Below are 19,380 nucleotides of genomic sequence, written 5' to 3'. Positions count from 1 at the left end.
GCAAAAATAGAGGGTCTTCCTTCAAATAATTTATTTTGGGTTTTTCTTTCTTCTTCTCATTCAGGTGTTCATATATCATTTCAATTTAAAGTATTAAAAATAGGTGGCAATATATTTTCCATTTCTCAGACTATTGCCCAACTTGTAACCTTTGATGTGCCTTGGTGGATGCTTTAAAGAATTAATTGGTCTGACTTTACTACATAGCTGTATTCCTGTAGCTGAGCCTGTTTGTGCAACAGCTCGTCCTCCCTGGCATTCTTCCTAGATTCTCTTAAGTCCATTACAAAAGTAGTTAGATGTCCTTTCTTAATGACATTTCTACTTGCGTAGAAATTCTGAAAGTTTGTAAACCTTTCTCCTAGTCCCAGACAAAGATATCCTATCATGTCCTTAATGATTCCATCTTTATTGCAATGAATTTACAGGAGTTGCTGGTTTTTTCTCTTTAACTGAATTCCAGAAACTTAAGCCTTCTTACTCAAATGACAGGGAGTCACAATGCTGCTATGGAAATGGTTTTTCACTATAATTAAAATGCAAGGATGTTTTCAATGTATCAAAAAGTAAATTCTTCTTTGTTAACAGGAATAGAAACAGAAATTGCCTGTTTTTCATGTTATTAAAGGATTTGAAGCAAAGGATACTATTTATTTTCAGAACATCCTTTCAAAATGGTCCTTTCACTGTTTCAGCAGTTATCCTAAGATGATAAATTCTAGCCTGAAAAAAATTAAATTCTTCATACCAGGAGATTGTATTCACCATCCTAAAGAAAGGTAGAACACTGTTTCTATTCCTCTGCCATCTTATCACTGTTCTTCCTTTCCTGTTGCCCAATTTTTTTTTACCATTTTTGTCCCAAAGTAGCCTCTACTGTCCCAAAATGTGGAATCTTGCTAAATGGTAATCATCGTTTTAAGGACTGGCGAAAGTTCACAGAATATAAATTTCTATATCTCACATTTGAGCCAAAGGAAATTTGGGGTGCTAAGTTCAGGCATGAGCTTTAGCAAAGACAAAATAAGCAACAATTTATATTAGCATGGCTCTGGGCACAATACATTCCCGTTGACCCCTCTGCCTAATATGTTTGTGGCCCAAGTGCCAGAGAGATCTGTTGCTTCAAATTCCAAAGTTTAAGATAACAAAGTTAAACTTTAACAGAGTTTAACAAACTCCAAAGCTGTAACTCCCAAGTTAGCATTTATGGAGTGAGGGCTACAATGGAAGTGATTTCTACAGTGCCTGCTCTCTACGCTCCCCTTCCTCAGCCTGACTCCATCAGCTACAAGAACAGCAATCCTGGCTTTCAAGAAATCTTGTCCCATCAGTCAGGTCCCATCCCACATGATTTTCATGACAAAATGTATGTTGTAAAAAAACCTATGGCTGCCTTTGACTATCTATTGCCAGTAGCTCAACTTTGAGACATTCTTTGGATGTCCTTCCAAATATATCAACCACAGGAACACCATACAGCCTTACATCCTCTCCTATCAAGTCCTGTGGAGGCAAATCAGATGGTTTCAGGATGAAGGGGTGCCCCACTGAAGTCAGTATCTGTCGCTTCCCAATAACATTTGAATGCTGGTTTGGTGGTATCTTTACTGAAGCTCAAATCCTGGACTCAGTAAAATAAAATACATTAACATTTTTTGGCAACTACCTTGCTTTACATATAAGGAAATGTTTGGAATAAAAGGTTTCAACCTCTGATCTTATACTGCAAAATTTTCTGGTTTTCAAAAGGAATACTTAGGAGACATTATCAGAACATTTTAAGTATGAAAGACAATGAGACCATGAGATATATATGATAAGTTTTCTAAACTATTAGAATACTTAAGTAGCAACAAACAATTTGGTGATTCTGGCATTAGTTACATTTACCTTCTACTTAGAAAAAGACCAACTCCAGTAATTTCTTGTTCTGTAATGAAAATTCATGCTGCTACTATTACTACCCTCCTCTTTCTTGTTTCCTATTAAGAAACTATCAAAGCCACCTGTTGTATTCTACTAATGCTGACAATGTAATACTCATAATAGAAAACATATTCCCTATTCCAAAGATGCTTTTATTTGTCTGCATTGTCTTGATCCAGAAAATTAATATATGTCTTACTTCAAAGCCAACAGTCATTACATTCATTTCATTGGCATTCCTTACATGCTTAGGAACTTGCTAGTGTGCACTGATCAAGGAGAGCAGCACACTACAAATAGAGCAACAGTGCATTCCTGACCTGAAGTTACTCAGTTTGTATGGAGATTTGAATTTCTAATTAGTTAGCTAAAATGTCATAGTAAAAAGCACATTGTAGGAGAGGAGATTCAGTGGACAACCTGAAGTACCATCTGGATGTGCAGTGTGATTTCAGAATTAAGTCCTGCTGTTTTGCAACTGTCATGTGAGGTAGAATTACGGGCACAGTATACCCTAGCTAGGAGAGTCCAGCCTCTGTTCTTTGTGTGGCACCTTGCCAATCATTATTTGAAAAGCTATGGTTTACTTGCAGCACTGCTGCCTCCATGATCACTTGCTTTATTTTACTAATTGCTCTTCCTTTTGGGAGTGATGTCTTAATATCCAGTGAAAAGTTTCTTCCTCCTTTAGCTTCAGGCCATACATCTTGCCCTAGAATCAACACAAGCATTTGCAAAAGCAAACAGGGAACGAAAATCCCAGTCTGGTCTTGTTTTATTATTTTTCAGTCTGTTTCCTGAACAATAGATAGCAGTACTTTGTTGGTACAACACAGAAAGCCTCATTTGGAAGAGCCGTAGGCAACCACAGTTCTGTCCGTCTTTAAAATATCATCAGCTGTTCCAAGGGAGGAAAAAAAGCAGCATATGAATAATATTCATATCCAACAGCATGCTGCATATCTGCCTCTTATCCCAGACAAAACTGACCTGTCTATATCAAAACATTTAACTGGCCAACTGCCAAGAAATTTTTATTACAATACCTGTAGTCTTCCTCCTTGCTGCTGTTGACAACAGCAAAATGCCTATTCTCAGTTCAAAACATAAAGCCATCACTCCTGATATTTTGGAATTCAAGTCACTTTTAAGGTTTTAGACTACAGAAAATAATTTTTAATCAAAGCCATTAATGAAAAAAGTATATGCAAATTTGTTTATTTGGCTAGTCTATGATATCTTTGTATTGCCAGGACAGAATAATGTGAGCAGAGCATAACCTTAATCTGGGTAAAGAAATATGAAACCATTGAAAATACAGGAAAATCTCTAAATAAAAGCACAGCTCAGATGAATGGGTATATTAAAATCTACAGTAAATTTATCCGAATTTATCTTAGGAAGCTTTGCCACAAATTCCACTGTATTAAAAAAAAAAAAAAAAAAAACAAAAAGCACTGACAGTGAAATAAAGCAAAATTATTTAAATTAACACCGACTCTACGACATTTTCCATTTCATCTTCCTATGGGCATTATCCTGCAAAATATTATTTCCAAAACATTAGCTAGCATCTGCATCTAGTACTGAGAGTTAGAAATTAGAAGAATTAGGAGAGGTAGAAATTGTTTCTCAGCATAGGAACATATTAAAATGTAGATGTCAGATAAGGTAGATCTGGCATGTACAATTTGAGTGATTTAACGTGTTAAGGAAAATGCAAATGGAGCTTCAAAAAGCAATTACACCTTCAATCATTTCTCATGTGTGAAACAACACAGTCTACGACAAAGACCTTCTAAAAACAGATGCATTTTGAAAAGATGACATACTGGAGGAAATAAAGTTCAGTAGGACAAACAGCTTGAAATTAACCCAGCCTTAGTACATTTCTTAACAGAACTCAACATGTTCACAGATTAAATGATCCAACAATACGGGTGAGGCTGCTTTTACCTGCATGTGCAATGTAAAAATTCTAATAATCTGGGACTACTCAGATCATTGGTTTAAGTTATTATTTTACACATTTCTCAAAAAGGCTATTCTACCCACAGTAAATGAGGCTGGAAATATCAAACATAAATCACAACATCCACATGGACATTGGGAACAGTCAGATAAAAAAGTCATAGTGAAATCCAATAAGCCAAACCTTACTACAGAAAACACAGAGGAATTGGCACAGGAGAGCTCCCTGCTCACTGAGTGGGATGACACTGCTCCCACCTGCTCCCTACCTGCTCAGCTCTTCCAGGGCTTCCAAAGAGGTTTCCCAACACCTCAATTTCCAGGCAACAAAACCATTTGTGCAGCTATCAAAGCAATTCTGGTGGTATAAAAATGGATAGGCACTTACAATTCACAGGGGGCAGTTAATTTCAGTAATTCTCTTCATCCTGTGTCAAGCTCTGACTATGTGAACTGTCTGCAAGGGCAGAAATCTAGAACTAGTAACAGACTCACAAATTCAGTGACTTTCCATAGGAGTCTGAGCACATTCAGCTCCAAAGTATTTTTTCTTTGGGAACTCAAAAGTGAGAAATACTCCAAATCAGTGGAAGCCTTCAGAATCCTGTTTCTTGCTTTAATTTCTGCATCTGTTTCAAAAATAAACGTAGCTTTTTACATTTCTCATTAAGTTGCTGTGAGGGTTCCTAAATGCCTGCATGCAAACAGTGTTTTTTTTAAGAAGATAGGAAAAAGAAAAAGTATTTGATTTTAAAAAAGTGCTTTAACCATTGTGTATTAAAATAGAAAAAATATACTCTGTCTTCTTCTTCTTTCCCTTTTTTCCTCATCCAAAACACAAACAAACTGCCCAGTGAGCTGAAGCTGATGAAAAACAAAATTGGACTATAAAAACCCCAGAAAGATTGAGAGCTAATTCTTATTTCCTTTCCTCCAAGAACAACTCCATAAACTCTTAGCTTTTATCACACTAAGTAAGACCAGATATACAACGGTGTAAAAGAAATCACAACATGGACCATGTGTCCCGTTCATATTAATGTTACTTACATTTCCTAAATCAAGAGCACTTTTAAAGCCCACATTTTACTGCACATCTAGCACATACACCAGCCATCTGTATACCACGTGCATTTATCTAGTCAGACTCATTGAATATGGGGTGGTTCTTTGAGCATGGAAGCCTTTTGTCTCTTCTCCTGTCCCTCCCAGTGAACAGCAACACTGCTCATCTTTACCCAAAAACGGCCAGCCGTCTCATTTTCCACAGGCTGTGTTCCACAAGAAATTTACTCCCTGATCCCTCAGCAGAATGTAGTTTTGCTTTGTTACAAAGACCAAACCTGAGGAACTTTCTATACAATCTAGTCATGTCCCTGCTATTACAGCTTTTAAACTAATGTTAGACATAATTTTAATTTAAGGTGTAACACCTGCTTGGATTTGGGTGCCTTTTGGAGTGGGGCTTGGAAGGGGGAATAATCACAGTTAATGTTTCATATTCCAGTCCTGAACAGCAGGTGTTCAGATGAAAGCTCTGAGATATCAACTTGAAATTAACTCTGAACATTTTCCACTGCTGACAGTGCAACAGTTGCTGATCATTTTAATAGTATTGGCAAATCTTCCCACGTCAATAACCATTTATCTTCGACATAAGTGGGGTTATTTGCTTCAGCTTAGATCCTGAACTCTCTAAACTGCTGATTAATGATGGTTCTCATCTGTGACAAGGGACTGAGCAGTCTGTGAGTCAGTTTCAGTTCAGCAGGCCATTTGACATGCCAAAATTATTTCATTCAGAAGATCAGTTCTGCTTAACATCCCAGATGTTTTCCATACACAATGACATCACATGTTGAAACACCACCAAAGTTGCTTCCACCCAGAAAACAGGAGCATTCCTTGAGGACATGTGGAGATGCTCAGGGTCTTTCATTGCGTCAAGGTTGTACTGCTCAGCAAACAAACAAAAAGCTCCTTTGGCTGAGGTAAATGTTTTCCTATGCTTGCTAATATGGGTTCCTGAGATGCAAATTTATCATCAAACCACAAGAGAACACAAAGCCCTGCATGCTCTGAACTCTTAACTCAGAGATTTCGAATCCTTTCATGCTTTATGCTTTGCAAAAAGTTGTTAGTATGAGCTGTGTCTATTTTGTTCTCAGTGCAATGAAGTCCAAAGTAGTTATGCAGGCTGTTGACATGCAGAAATGTTGCTGATGAGTGAAATGATCAGAAGAGTGGTCAAGTACCCAACTTGTAACTCTGTTACTGTCACCTGGTCCAGCTCCATTCACACACTCACAAGGAATTAGTCTTTAACAGAGCAGTTACATTTTCTCCCTTCCTACACTCATTAGGAATATTAGAATTCATTGATCAGACCATTAATACATAGCTAAAGACCCAACACAAATGTAACAGTTTGAATTGCTTGCAAGTTGTATTTTGTACATCCAAGTAGAGGTCAAGTTATGGAAGGCCTCCATCCCTTGGCAGAGATGTACAAGAAGTGGTGTAAGCTGCTTTTTCCTCTCTTCAATGACCCAAACCAGCACCTTTCTGCAGACTTTATAAGGGGGCACAGTCTGGAAGTCACCATCTTACCAGTGCCATTAACAACAGCAGTAATACAGGCAGTGAACAGCAGCCACTGCTAAAAACCAACAAAGCTTGCATTATTCATCACCCTAGCACTCCATCTATCAACTGCCTTTACTGAGAGTCACCACCAACCACGTCACAAAAAAGGGCACCAAGTCTTGCTAAAATTCTACAGAAGACCCTGGAATGGAGGTCTAACTTCCTCATGATGAAAAAAGACTTAATTTATGTTCAGAAGCCAAATTAAAAATTATTCAGATCTGTTTATCTTCAATATTAATTTAAGGCTATTATTATTTCATTTTTATTTGATCTAAAGATACTGAATTCAGAAACAAATACACCTCACACAGTAACATTTTTTTTTCCATTACTTCCACATTTGGTTTCATTGACTTCTGTCTCTGGAGCTAAGAAACAAACAAACACACATGACAGAAGGTGTAAATACATAAAACTCAGGTATATGTCTAACTAGTTCATCTTCTGCTCATTATTAAACCTTGCAGAGGCAAACAGTGCTTGGATGCACTGTACTGAGCATAATAATCAGCATCAGCCCGAGAGGTCAGGTCTCACTCAGCAGCATTTCACAACATCTGAGCGTTACACACGTGACACGAATCTGAATGAGTTCTGTGCAACCAACACACACTTTCAGAGGGACAGGCAAAACACATTTCTGACCTGTGCTGTCAGTCACTGCCTCAAAGCAGCATGTCTCTTGACAGATGCCAAAAAGGGGGTGAAAAAGTGCAAAGAAAAAAAGAGACACAAAGCAGGAATTTCAGAGTGCCCAGTTTTTACATGTTTACCTTTACAAAAGCCAAAGACAAAATCACTGCTGCGGACTGGTCTCATGAAGATACGTTTCTCCAATAGCAAGTGGTGACTGCCTTGGGAGTTACAGCAGCAGCCAGCAGAGCTCACTTCTACCCTCATCAACAGAGGTTTAATTCTTGTGAAGTACGAGGAGAAAACCCATAAAATTACCAGCCCTGTTGCTCACACAAAACAGCCACAGAGCCACTTCAATTGCTGGCAACGGCTGCCATTCCTCTGGAGGGACTGTAAACCACCAGAGTGAGGAATTAGTGCATGGAACACAAACAGAGGCTGACTGAAGATGCCACAGGAAGACAGAGGAGACAAAGGGGATCGTCCATCTGAAAGGCTTGGAGAAAAAAATGCTTGGAGAAAAAGGCTTTGTGGAGAAGCACAGAATTCAGACAGGGGATGGTATCTTTCTTCACCAATTTCAGTCCTTCTTAATTCCATTCCTGAACTTCCTTACTGCATCACAATTCAATACATTCCTTCTTTCAAGTATATTTTTTCCCTCTGCATCTCGTATTTTTAGTTTTCTTTGTGGTTTTTTTTACTACACCTTTTACAATTTCCTTTTTTTTGCTTTTTCTCCCCATACTGTGTACCCCTTTTCTAGTCTGTCTGATTTCCTGGTGATGTGTCCCATGCTAAGTTACCCTGAAATAGGGATTTGGATACTTAAATTACAGATAACTCTACCTGAAATTCCTAATATTGCTGAGTACATCTGTGAACTCCACACACAATTTGAGGTACAACCTCAGCAGGCAAATAAAACCAAAAGAGCACAAAAAAAGTAATTTTTCATACATTGGTAAAACCAACAAATAGTCAAGTCATCCCAAACTCAATTAGTGCATTTAAACCTGAAATAGCTCCACACAACTATTTCCAGAAACTCCAATATCAGGCCTTTTGTGTTTAATTATGACACTGAAAAAGGTATCATTGGTGTTCCTGATCCTCCAAGTTTAATAATGAGAAAGAGCCTCTTAAAATTTACTCCAGTGGAACAGACAGCTGCCAGAAATCATGGAGAAGCTCTCTCAGTGTAGAAGCAAATGGTGCTCCTTGGGAAACTGACTTTACACAGCTGTTCTTTCTCAGATTTGTGAGGAAATTTATGAGAATACAATCACACAACCTCCTGAACTCAGAATAGCCATATTAACAGCTTTTCATTCTGCCTGGGTAAACTTCACTAAACTCCCTTCATACACATCAGATGAAGCACAATTGATCACATACAGAGTCAGATGGAAACAAAATTAGCTGGTTTGGAGATGCAGGGACAGTTAAAAGCAGCTGAGATTTTTCATTCCATTTTCTTAATAAAGAACAACAGTGACTAAATTTAATTTTACTTCTCAGATATAAGAAAAAAAAAAAGCAGGTGCAATTAAGACCTGCTAATATTCTGCATTCATTTCAGAAATTACCATACACCAAACAACCTGATAACAGTCCCATTTTGGTCAGGATACACAGGATTTTAAAACCCATGACACATGACACCTGTCATCCTTCCAAGTCCTTTAGCAAATCATCTATTCCTCAGTTACCTCCCATTAGAGAGTCCATTTCTACATCTCCAATTGCCCCAAAAGGAAAGCAAATGTTTCTGAATGCCTTAGCATCTGTATTCTCCATGTTTGCCTAAGATAGCTCTAGGAGATAGGGAACAGAACAGTGCAGATTTCAGCTTCCCACCAGATTCCTAAAGCTGCAGGAATAAGCGTGGTCCGCCTCTGCCATTCTCTCTTCAGTCCTCAAGTTTCCAGTTTTGGAAGAAGGAAGAACAGGCCAAGATAAAGACAAAGCACAAGATAAGCCAGGTCACATAAAGGGGGTGAAACAGAGCACAGTGCTGATGGAACAAGGCCACATGAATTTATGCCTTACAAAACAACAACAACAAAAAAAAAAAGCTACTGAGAGGGTTGAGACTCAGGAAAAGCATTGTAGACAGGAAACATTTTAGACACTAGCAAAGAGATTTTCCTCTTTCAATACAGACACAGTCAAAGTATGTCCCTGCAGCTTATACTTGAAGAAAAAAAAATGGAAAAAGAAAATATCAGTTAATTCTCTGCCTGTTTGAGCTCTTCTTTAGAAAACTTTTATTTGAAATTTAGAACAGTTCACACTAGTGATAAGGTAGATTTAAAAGTAAAATATTTCCTCTGGTTAGAAACTGCCTAACAATAATTAATCCCGGAGAACATTACAGCAGAAAGATGCTGTTGACTGTTCATGGAAACAAACCCCAATTTTCTTTTATAACATTCCACCAGAGATGAGCTCCTATAAAGGTCCCTCTTGACCTGCCTCAGTCCCTCTTAAAATTTCCCATCAAGTATGGTATCAAAGGAGTAGCCCTCACATCAGCCCAGCGTCCATCATCCTGTAATCCTCATGCTCACCCTGATGTTACCTGTACATTTAAGATCAATAACCTCCACGTGTCTACTGAACAACTTCAGCTCATTCCTTTAAACAGCAATTTTCCTGGACATATACAAAGAAAAGCAAGAAAGACCATAAAGCCGCAGGAAGTGCCATCACTTCCACAATTTTTTCTTTTCTTTCAAGAAGAAACCAGGAAGATTGGTCAGATTTTAATCCAGGCCAGATGATTTTTCCAGAGCTCTCAAAATACAATTACAGCAACTCCACTAGGCATGGGGAAAAGCCACAATAAGTTGACAGAGCCCATGGAGAGTTTCAGAAGTGCAGATGTAAAAGGGTGATGCCCAGTACTGTCAGCAGTAATGAATTACTGCTAATTTGTGCTCTAATAATTCTTTACAGGGGCAATGGTAAGGCTGTTATTTTTTAACAGGTATGATTATTTGGTTACTCATGGGTAAGTCAGGAAGGCTTCTGGACAAAACCAGGGAGGAAGTACCGAGGCACTGTTCAATTTAGCAACTGTTGCCATGGAAATATCTTTTTTTACTGACTGCTGATGATTATCTCATGTTTGAAATGTGATTTATGCACATTTATGCAAGAGCAGAGAAGCATATTTATAAATGAGCAAACCATGGTTATTCCAAGACTAAAATGCAGTGTCCTCCATGGGCTTCTCAGAAATACATAATTTGCCAAAACAGATTATTAATCATGAAAATATATTGGTCTTCTGCAGTATATAACCCAATTACCAGAGCAAAGCAGAAGCCCTTTCCAGATCTGAAATTAACAGGAACAGGAAACATAATGCAATTCCCATTTTCTTCCTCTTATCTTCTCACAGGGAAGGACAGGGAGTGAGCCAGAGAGACTATCTGGTGCAGCAGCTGCTATTGTTATGAATTTACAAATGCACAGGCTGCTCCAAGATATATTCAGCTTCCTACTGCAGGATTTTTGTCAGTTTTCTTCATATTGGCCTTTGTGTCTAAAACTAGTTTTTAGAATCAACATTTCTCCACAAGCTTAGATATATTTTTTCAATCTGCTTTGTACTGATATTTGCCTGCCAATCATCTCTCACTCTACACACTTTTTTCTATTTCAGCTACATTAAACAAAGACTCCATGGGGATGATTCACTTATTTGGGTGTGTGTGTGTGTGTGTGTAAAGCAAGCTGAGAGATGCCAAAAAATTCCTCAATTTCTACTGACAACCTCTTGAGCTGGCCAGAAGTGAGGGTTTCTTTACCACTTGCAACAAAAGACAGTGAATGAAACTAGCAAAGAGGATCAAAATGGATGGTGATGAACAAAATAGCTTCAAATGTAGGGAAAAAAATGTTTCTAACTGCAGACTGACAGAACAATACACCAAGTCCTGTGAGGAAGTCCCAGCAGTTCCAGCAATTCTAACTAGACAAAAATTAGAGGTATTGAAAGACCTTGCTTTAAGGTGCAAAAAGCAACATATAATTGCAGAGCCTCAAAGAACTGAGACTTCTTGTATTAACCAGCCTGCACAAAAGTATTTTCAAGGTAAGGAAAGCAAGACCTGGACCAGTGAAGGTAAACATAGAACAACAGGTCACACAAATTGAAAGGACTCTGCAATTGCACAAAGCCACACAAAATATGATCAGTACTTGAAGTATCAGCAAAAATGCAGAAAATTAAATGCCTCTTCTCCCAAGCAAATAGACAAAAATGAGTCATTCAAGACCTGCAAATGGTTTGTTGAAGCCAGATGTGATCAAGCTGTTTTTGTGTATAAGACCTCACAGATGAAGAGTGAAAAAATCTTCAAATGAAAACGCCCAAACTGCAGACACGTTGCACCAAGGCAATGCAAGTTATCAGTCAGGCTCCTTGCGTGTATTAGGACTCATTTCTGAGCCATACTGGGAAAGGAACCCTGCTAGTTCAGTGGAAGACTGGAGTTCAACTGCACTTTGTTCAGTGTGAAAGCAGTATACTCACACATTTCAACTTTAGTACTGCAGCTGAAGTTCATCTACTATCCTGCATTTGAAAAAGGTACTTAAAAAAACCACCTGAATTTTAGTTTGGTAACATATGGAGATCAGAGAACAGTTAGTAGTGAAATCTTCCATTTCAAGAATAAGGCCGCTCTTCAATTCTCCACTTCTATTTTAATGTCAGCTGGATAAATATATAAAGTTATAGCTAGCATGCATTATAATCTTATTATAAACAGAGACACAACACCAAAAGAGAGCGGAATATCCAGAAATGTGATGAAGTACAAGAGTTCTTGAATAAGCCCAATTAATACATCAATTGTTGAGTGACAACCATCATATGTGGGTGCAGAAATAGGTTCTTTGCAATGACAGAGCTGGTAAATGGAGGGACTCGCAGCTGAAGCCCACTCTGCGTGAGCCTGGTCAAATTTAAGAGAGAGACAGCAAGAATAGAATCCACCTCTACTTCAGTTTTCTTAGCAAGGCTGTAGAGAGATAACATCCCTCAGTTCCTGTAGCAGACATTCGGTGCAGCCACATTGCTAAAAACATACTTAGTCATCCATAGAGATACTGACAAATCAGATCAGATTTGTCCTCCTTTGAAGGAGGAGGGGAAAAATGCTTTGCATTCTTCTTATTTCTGGGAATTAAATTAAAAAAGCTGACAAAGTATTTTTGCTAATGAACACAAAAAAATAAAACCTGAAGGTGTTGCCAGCACATTATAGCTAATGACAGCATAAGAGCATCAGTTCAGGCAGACTGAAGCCAGAGACAGCAAAGGCCCAAGCAGAAAATTTTAAGGTCAGTCCAGGTAAAATTCAGTTTGTAATGAAGGAAGACAAATGCATGAGACACCTACTCTTAACTGACAGAACCCACCCAGTGAATTCAAAGTCACTTCTAAACCCGAAATTGTAGAGATTATTCCAGAAGATACAGTTGCAGAATGTGCCAGATGAAACCTACCTTGCCCACTGCAGCAACTGCTACATGACAGATCAGATGAGAAACCAGGAACAGCAGGGCAAACACTCCTGGGAGTATCTGAGCCAAGTCACCTGCTCTGGCCAAGGCTGTGCCCACACGGTGACCACTGGTGCCCAGCACTGCAGTCACAGCAGACTGAGCGTCAGCAGAGCACCAGGGCAGCGTGCATGGGGAGCAGCTAACACTGCACTGTGTGCCATACCTACAGCACACTTGTTTATCCTCAAAGGACAGCAGCCACCACCACTGACATGTGCACCAGTCATGCACAGTGGTTAGAGCTGCCACCACCATCTTTAGAGAGGCATTTTACACAAGACATGTCAGGAAGCAAATTAACAAGTGGGAACGGGTCATGCTTGACAGAGTGACACGTGTGACAGCTCCACTCAGGCTCTGCATGAAGAAACAGGCTCAAAGAATAATAAAGATTGAGCTTTGACTAGTTAAGTGTTAATAATATCTGACACACATGGATGAGGATTAATCAGGGAGTTGTCAGGACTGTTATAATAATAGCTGCTTGAAATGCTGTTCAGTGGGAGGGATTCTAAATATGAGAATACATTCACTTAATATATTGCAGAGCTTGCTTTAAAATTAATCATGAATAATCATTAGAAGGCTTCTGGTTGGAGGGAGGGAGTATTTCACATGACCCAGATGCTGGCTGTACATCTTCACAGATGGGATTATAGCTGTCTGGTACCTAATAATGAGAGCTCTGTTTCAGCCCCATGCCTTTTATTTCACTCTTGGTCTAACTGCAGTGACAGTGAGAAAGTCCATGAATTTTAGCCAACAAACGTCCTGATATTGTTGGGGTTGAATAAAACTATGATGTACATGCAACTGTGCATGTGGGAGGTTGTCAAAGACTTACATTGGAGACAAAACTGACTTCTGCCTGTGGAAACTTTGTTTCTGCTGTGCTGCAATTCTGTTTTCTGTGTTCCAACATAATGCAGTAATGTTCTTAGTGCTGTGCTTAATTTTAAGTACCTGGATATCTGATGAAGACACCGTTCAACTGCTTAAAGTTAGATATATTGGGATGCGTCAGTTGCTTAAAATTAAGTTATGCATACAATTACCCCAGTAAAGATCTCGTTCTTTTTCAGTCCTGTGGGTAATACTGCATCCAGAAATGCTGCTGATAGTAACAATAAAGCATCCAAAAATGACAGAATGCAGCTGAATATTTTTTTTTTCATAACAAAAATTCAGTAGTCAATGAATGCTGTTACATCTCAAATCAAAGTTAAACAAAACTAACTGCAGGCTAATGCAGAGGAGTACCCCAAATTTTTGTTTTCTTCCATTTTGACACTAGTATCCAGATTACATTGCTTATTTGGTTCCTTATTAAACCTCCTAGAGACAGACTAGATTTACTTCTAGTCTACTACTAACACCAACTAGGCAGCAAAAGAATTATATTCTTTCCTGTTAGAAAATAAAACTTCCTTATCATTGTTGTTCACTCCTAAAAATGAACCTAGAGACAGCACTATTTCAATTTTTGCTCCTTCTGTTGAAGTCAGGTACCAACTGACTCATCACCCCTTTAATCTGTGGGTAAGTATCAATATTCATGAATGTAACTTCTATTTAATAATTAATTTAAGGACAAATACTGATTAGATATGGTAAGTACTTGAATTTCTAATATGCACCAAGGTTAAATACTTACCAGAAACACCTTATGTTCTCATATCTCAATTACCTCTCAGGAAATAGAAAGAAAAAGACTTTTCAGTCATATCAAAACGTTTTGCCTATAAATTTGTAATATTGAATTTACAATAGACAGATTTCTATATGCTATACAACAATGTATATATGCATTGTTATATACAACATATGTTATATGGCCTTTTCAACCACAGTAGTGGATGTAAGCTGTTGATCAATGTAAATGGCATTAACTTTGGTATTTGTGAACTTTACATAGGCTACATAGGTACAGTGATGATATCTCTGAAAAATATCAGTAAGCAACACCAGAGTGTAATTTAAGAAGCCAACAGCAGTCTTTGGCCACACTGAAATTCTCCATCTTCCCAAAAGGTGGGCTTTTAATTTTCAGGTGGCTTCATCACTATTTATGACGGTTTGCTTCTATTTCATTTTTTTTCTTCTGAAGGAAGGAAGGTTTTCTATTCCTAGCCTGCTGTGGTATGCCTTCCACTGAGGGATCTGTAATTAGTCTGCATTTCCTGCTGTGATGCAGGTGAGGATATATTTCTGGAAGTGGCAGCAAAGTCAGCTTTAATTCAGTCTAATTTTACTCTATTAGGTTTTTTATTCATTAAATGCATCTTGACAATCTCCCACCAATCAACTTCCCAAAAGAAATGAAAGTTTTCCCTATGTGAACGTGCAACTGACCTTAGACTGCTTTCTTTTTCTGTTTGCACCCATTATCAAGAGGTTACATACAAAGTCTTTGCTTGGAAGCTACTGGACAAACTTCAAAGAACTGAGGTAACACACAAGGTCCTTCACATCCAGCTCGGGCATTTTGTCAAGGGATGGATCAAAGTTCTATAACCCAGCCAAGATTCAGGGTCTTCATGTTTGAACAAGTGAGCTGTGAAATAACAGATTGAGCACAATGCTTTGCTCAGAGGATGCTCATGGATTGCTTTTGTGGTCACCCACTCCAGGACGTGTTCCTTGGCTCCTCATCTCCACAGCAGCAGAGAGCACAGAGATCTCCACCCTTGCCCAGGCTGATGTACCACAGACCTGTCTTTTCCACCAGAATCTCAGAGCCACATTTTCTGCCACAATGCATGTCATTTACAGTTTTCCATCTACATTAAGCATTGCTGAGATTGTTTTTGGTTACTAAGCCTCAATATTCAAGGATCTACCCTAATATCTGCTCTTTAACACCGAGGTTCACAGAGCTGTAAGGGTATCCAGGAGGTGCCCTTTGCAGGATTTGTCACTTCAGACTAAATCACTTACCCTCAATTATGTTTACCCAACTATAAAATAGGGGCAATAATACTTATTTTTCAAAGAGGATATGAGGCTTATTAATGCTTGTTTAAATGCTTTGTTATGCTTGAATGGAAAAGGAAATTATTATTACAATTTTAAGTGAAGCTTAATTATAAAACTGTTAACATAAGCGTATTAGAAAAATGAATTCTGAATTGCAAGCCAGCAATTGCTCACTCTTAAAACAGTGTGAGATGATTTTATATGCATCTTGCTATCACTAATCCCCTCTTCTCTAAATCCTACATTTGTTTTCCATATTACAGCTATGAAGAGGCAACATGCAAATTAAATTTAGTGTCAAAACAATCAAGAAACAATACCTAGTAATGCATTAGGTGATCTGTCATCACTAGAAGCCCAATTAAAAAAAATTAAAATAGCCTCCATAAAAATCCATTCTGTTTGCTATATACTATAATAAACTACACATATGATTGTCACTGGTACAATCTCTAAACTGGAAAACAGGCTGAATTACCTCTCCCTTGAAGGCAGGAAGAGAGCTGGGTATTTTCAGCCCAGAGAAGTGAAGGCTCCCTGGACCATTCTGTACCTAAAGGGGCTACAAGAAAGTTGAAGCCTTTTGGAGCTGGAGTATACAACCTTTTCACACAGGTGCATAGTGATAGAACAAGGGGAAATTGCCTTAAACTAAAGAAGGAAGGTTTAGATTAGATATCAGGAACAAATTCTTTATTATGAGGGTGAGGCACTGGCACAGGCTGCCCACAGAATTTGTGGATGCCCCATCCCTGGAAGTCCCAGGCTGAATGGAGCCCCTGAGCAACCTGGTCTAATGGAAAGTGTCCCTGCCCATGGCAGGGAGGCTTGGAACTGGATGATCTTTAAGGTCCCTCCTAATCCAAACCATTCTATGATTTTATGCAGATCAAGTTACCAAGATAACGTAAAATTTGCAGTAAGACTCTCTCACAAATTTGTAAATCCTAGAGAGCACAGTTCTTCCTTTAATCAAACAACAATATGAAATCCTTTAAGTGGCTTGCTCAGAAGATAACTCGGGACTTATAAAAGTACCTAACACTGAGGATTACACAGTTATTGTATGGAAAGAATTGAGCAAAATAATTTGCTTTTACCTGCCATAACGTATTTGTCAAAACAAATATCACTTCATCACTCCCAAATCTTCTGCAAATGTGTTCTGTGAGCTTAAGCTCTGACACTTACACAATGTATACAAATAAAGGCAGAACTCCGGGATCATTTCCAGACAATAAACAGAAAGAAAATAAGCTCACTCCATTTCCTCCAACCCTGTCACCGATTTGTACTTCAGAGGCTCATCAGAAGAGGTAAATAAACAAACAAACAAACAAAAATCTGTTTAGATAAGGCACTGCTCATAAAGTTTTCAAAAAGAGGGTAAGTATTTGATGCTAAAACAAAGTACCTTTAAAAAAGCTTCTCTAGAGCTGGGGGCCTGTACTGCTCCCTGCCCAGAATTGCTGTGCCTGGGAATGCAATGGTAGTTTTCCATGGTCACAAAAAAAAAGATACTTCGTGCTGGGGAGGGGTGTGTGGGTAGGTGCTGTGTGAAGCAACAACAAAAAAAACAAAAGACAACAAAAAATCTCAAAAAAACCCAAAAAAAACCCCAAAAAAATAAACAAGTGCAAAATTAATATCCAGCAAAAGCCAAGACTTGAGATGAAGAGAGGCATCCAATATTGTCCAATGTTGACCAATATTGACCCAAACCAAATGTCTGTATCAACAAACACAATTTGAGCAGAACTGAAGGTTCTATTAATTCTTCACTGATCACCAACAGGACTATTTAATCTAAATTAAACTCTGTAAGGTTAAAAAACAAGTCTTCAAGGAAACAGCTCTCCAGAATTTCAACAGCAGTTGAAAACTGTCAATAAGAAAACGGTCAGCAAAATCAGGAGATTTCAGTCAGCTGTGGCCATCATGTGTGGCTGGACCTTGCCTGGAAGAAGGAGTGCCACCACTATTCCCCCCACAGCACTGCTGGAGCATCACCTCACATGCCACACCCAACAGCCCTCCCCAAGCACAAGATGAGAGAGGGAAAAATGGAGAATTGGGAGAGTAAAGACACCAAAATTATTGGACAGAATAGCCTATTTGATGCCTTCTAGACAAAGAGAAAATAAGAACAGTTGCAACAGTGAGGCCTCAGTGCTGACAGGCCTCTGATGGACCAGAGAACACAAACAATGTCACAGAGCTACAGGAGACTGCTGCTACTGAAGTGACCAGGAAATCTCACAGTTAAGGACCAGCATGGGCCTGGGTCTCTCTGTGCCTGTGGCTTGTCTCATCCCCTTGATGATATTTCAGCCACACTTAATTCAGAATGCCACAAGGTTTTCTACTGGGTTGCTGGGTCCTCCCTCCTGCATGCAGCCATGGTGTCCTTAAAACAACTTCCCATCTTCAAGACAACTTAACTGAAGGCAAAAGTTTTTCCAATCTGGAGCTACCACCAGCATCAGATACCTGCTTTTGTTTTCCTACTCCTAATTTTATTAACAGATTGAAGTCCTAATTTGGATGAATAATTCAAATGCTGGTAACTAATCGCGCTTGTTCCCCTGGCAGATTTTTCCCATGGTGCTTGCTTGTCCTACCAACCAACTTCACTGGCAAAGGCTTAATGTCATATTAGCAGCAGGCTTTTTTTGCCCTCTTATGCAAACACCCTTTGCATTGCCCTCCATATTTCTAGGCTGCAGGTTCTGCAAGCATAGCACACTTGTCAACTGGACTTATCGAATGTTTAACAAACCCTCACTGACTGTGTGAAAGTCTCCTGCAAAAAAAAATTGCAGGATGTCACATACATCCAAAACCTGGGGTCCAAGAACAACTGTGTCAAAGTTGCTTGTCCTTTGTCTTTGTCCCACGCCTTCCTCCCTTTTTCTTGTCCTTGTTTTTTAATCCTTCAGTCACAAATCTCAACAGCAAGCATGGTACTCTGCAAACAAACACACCATATGCAAGGACAAGGCAATTCGTTCACTGACTTAATTTTAATTCTGAAAAGCCATTTATGATTTACTACATATTCTATTTATTTAAAAAAAACAAGACTGACATGCCAATGCAAATATGCAACGCTGATGATATACTTTGCTAGACAATTAACCCATAAAATTCTATAGCACTGAAAATAGCACAAAATACCGCAGGCACAAAGGAGCCAAGTTCCGCATCCTGAGGAAATAGCTTTGTATTCCATAAATTTACAGCATTTTATATCTTACCAAAAAATTGCAGTAAACCCCAGAATTGAAGGTTTCCACCCCCAATCACTATTATATGTGTTATATGGAAGCCATCACTGAAAGACTGATATTGAGCATGAAAAAAATAACTGAGTATAAAGACTAAGTGCCAAAACAGAAGTACAATATCATTTTCTGATGGCAAATTTGAGCAATTTAATGGCAGCATCTGCTCTTTTTGATAAAGAGGCAGATGTATTTTGGGCCTCACCCTAAGTGAATGAAAATTAACACATCACTTACTAAAAAGCAATATTTTACATAAACTCATAATACCAAATCTACAATGAAAATCTTATTCATTCTGAAGACTTACTAGCCTAGCAGAAGCTTTGAGCCCAAATATTTCTTTTTACTA

At 38.6% G+C, this 19,380-nt stretch overlaps 1 protein-coding gene across 14 annotated transcripts in view; it reads right to left on the bottom strand.

The window, feature by feature from the left end:
* Nucleotides 1-19,380, bottom strand: part of MAPK10 (mitogen-activated protein kinase 10) — a 137,578-nt gene that overhangs the window by 103,677 nt on the left and 14,521 nt on the right. For 2 of the 14 annotated variants that reach the window (XM_053941084.1, XM_053941088.1), the window contains one exon: nt 18,579-18,712. The exons of the other annotated variants lie outside the window; for them this stretch is intronic. The gene's annotated coding sequence lies outside the window, so the exon portion shown is untranslated. The remainder of the gene's footprint in view (nt 1-18,578; nt 18,713-19,380) is intronic. 14 annotated transcript variants of the gene reach the window in all.

Source organism: Vidua chalybeata, chromosome 4 (genome assembly GCF_026979565.1).
Source record: "Vidua chalybeata isolate OUT-0048 chromosome 4, bVidCha1 merged haplotype, whole genome shotgun sequence".
Taxonomy (NCBI): Eukaryota; Metazoa; Chordata; class Aves; order Passeriformes; family Viduidae; genus Vidua; species Vidua chalybeata.
Note: the sequence above shows the minus strand (reverse complement) of the source record. Positions and strands in the feature narration are given on the sequence as shown.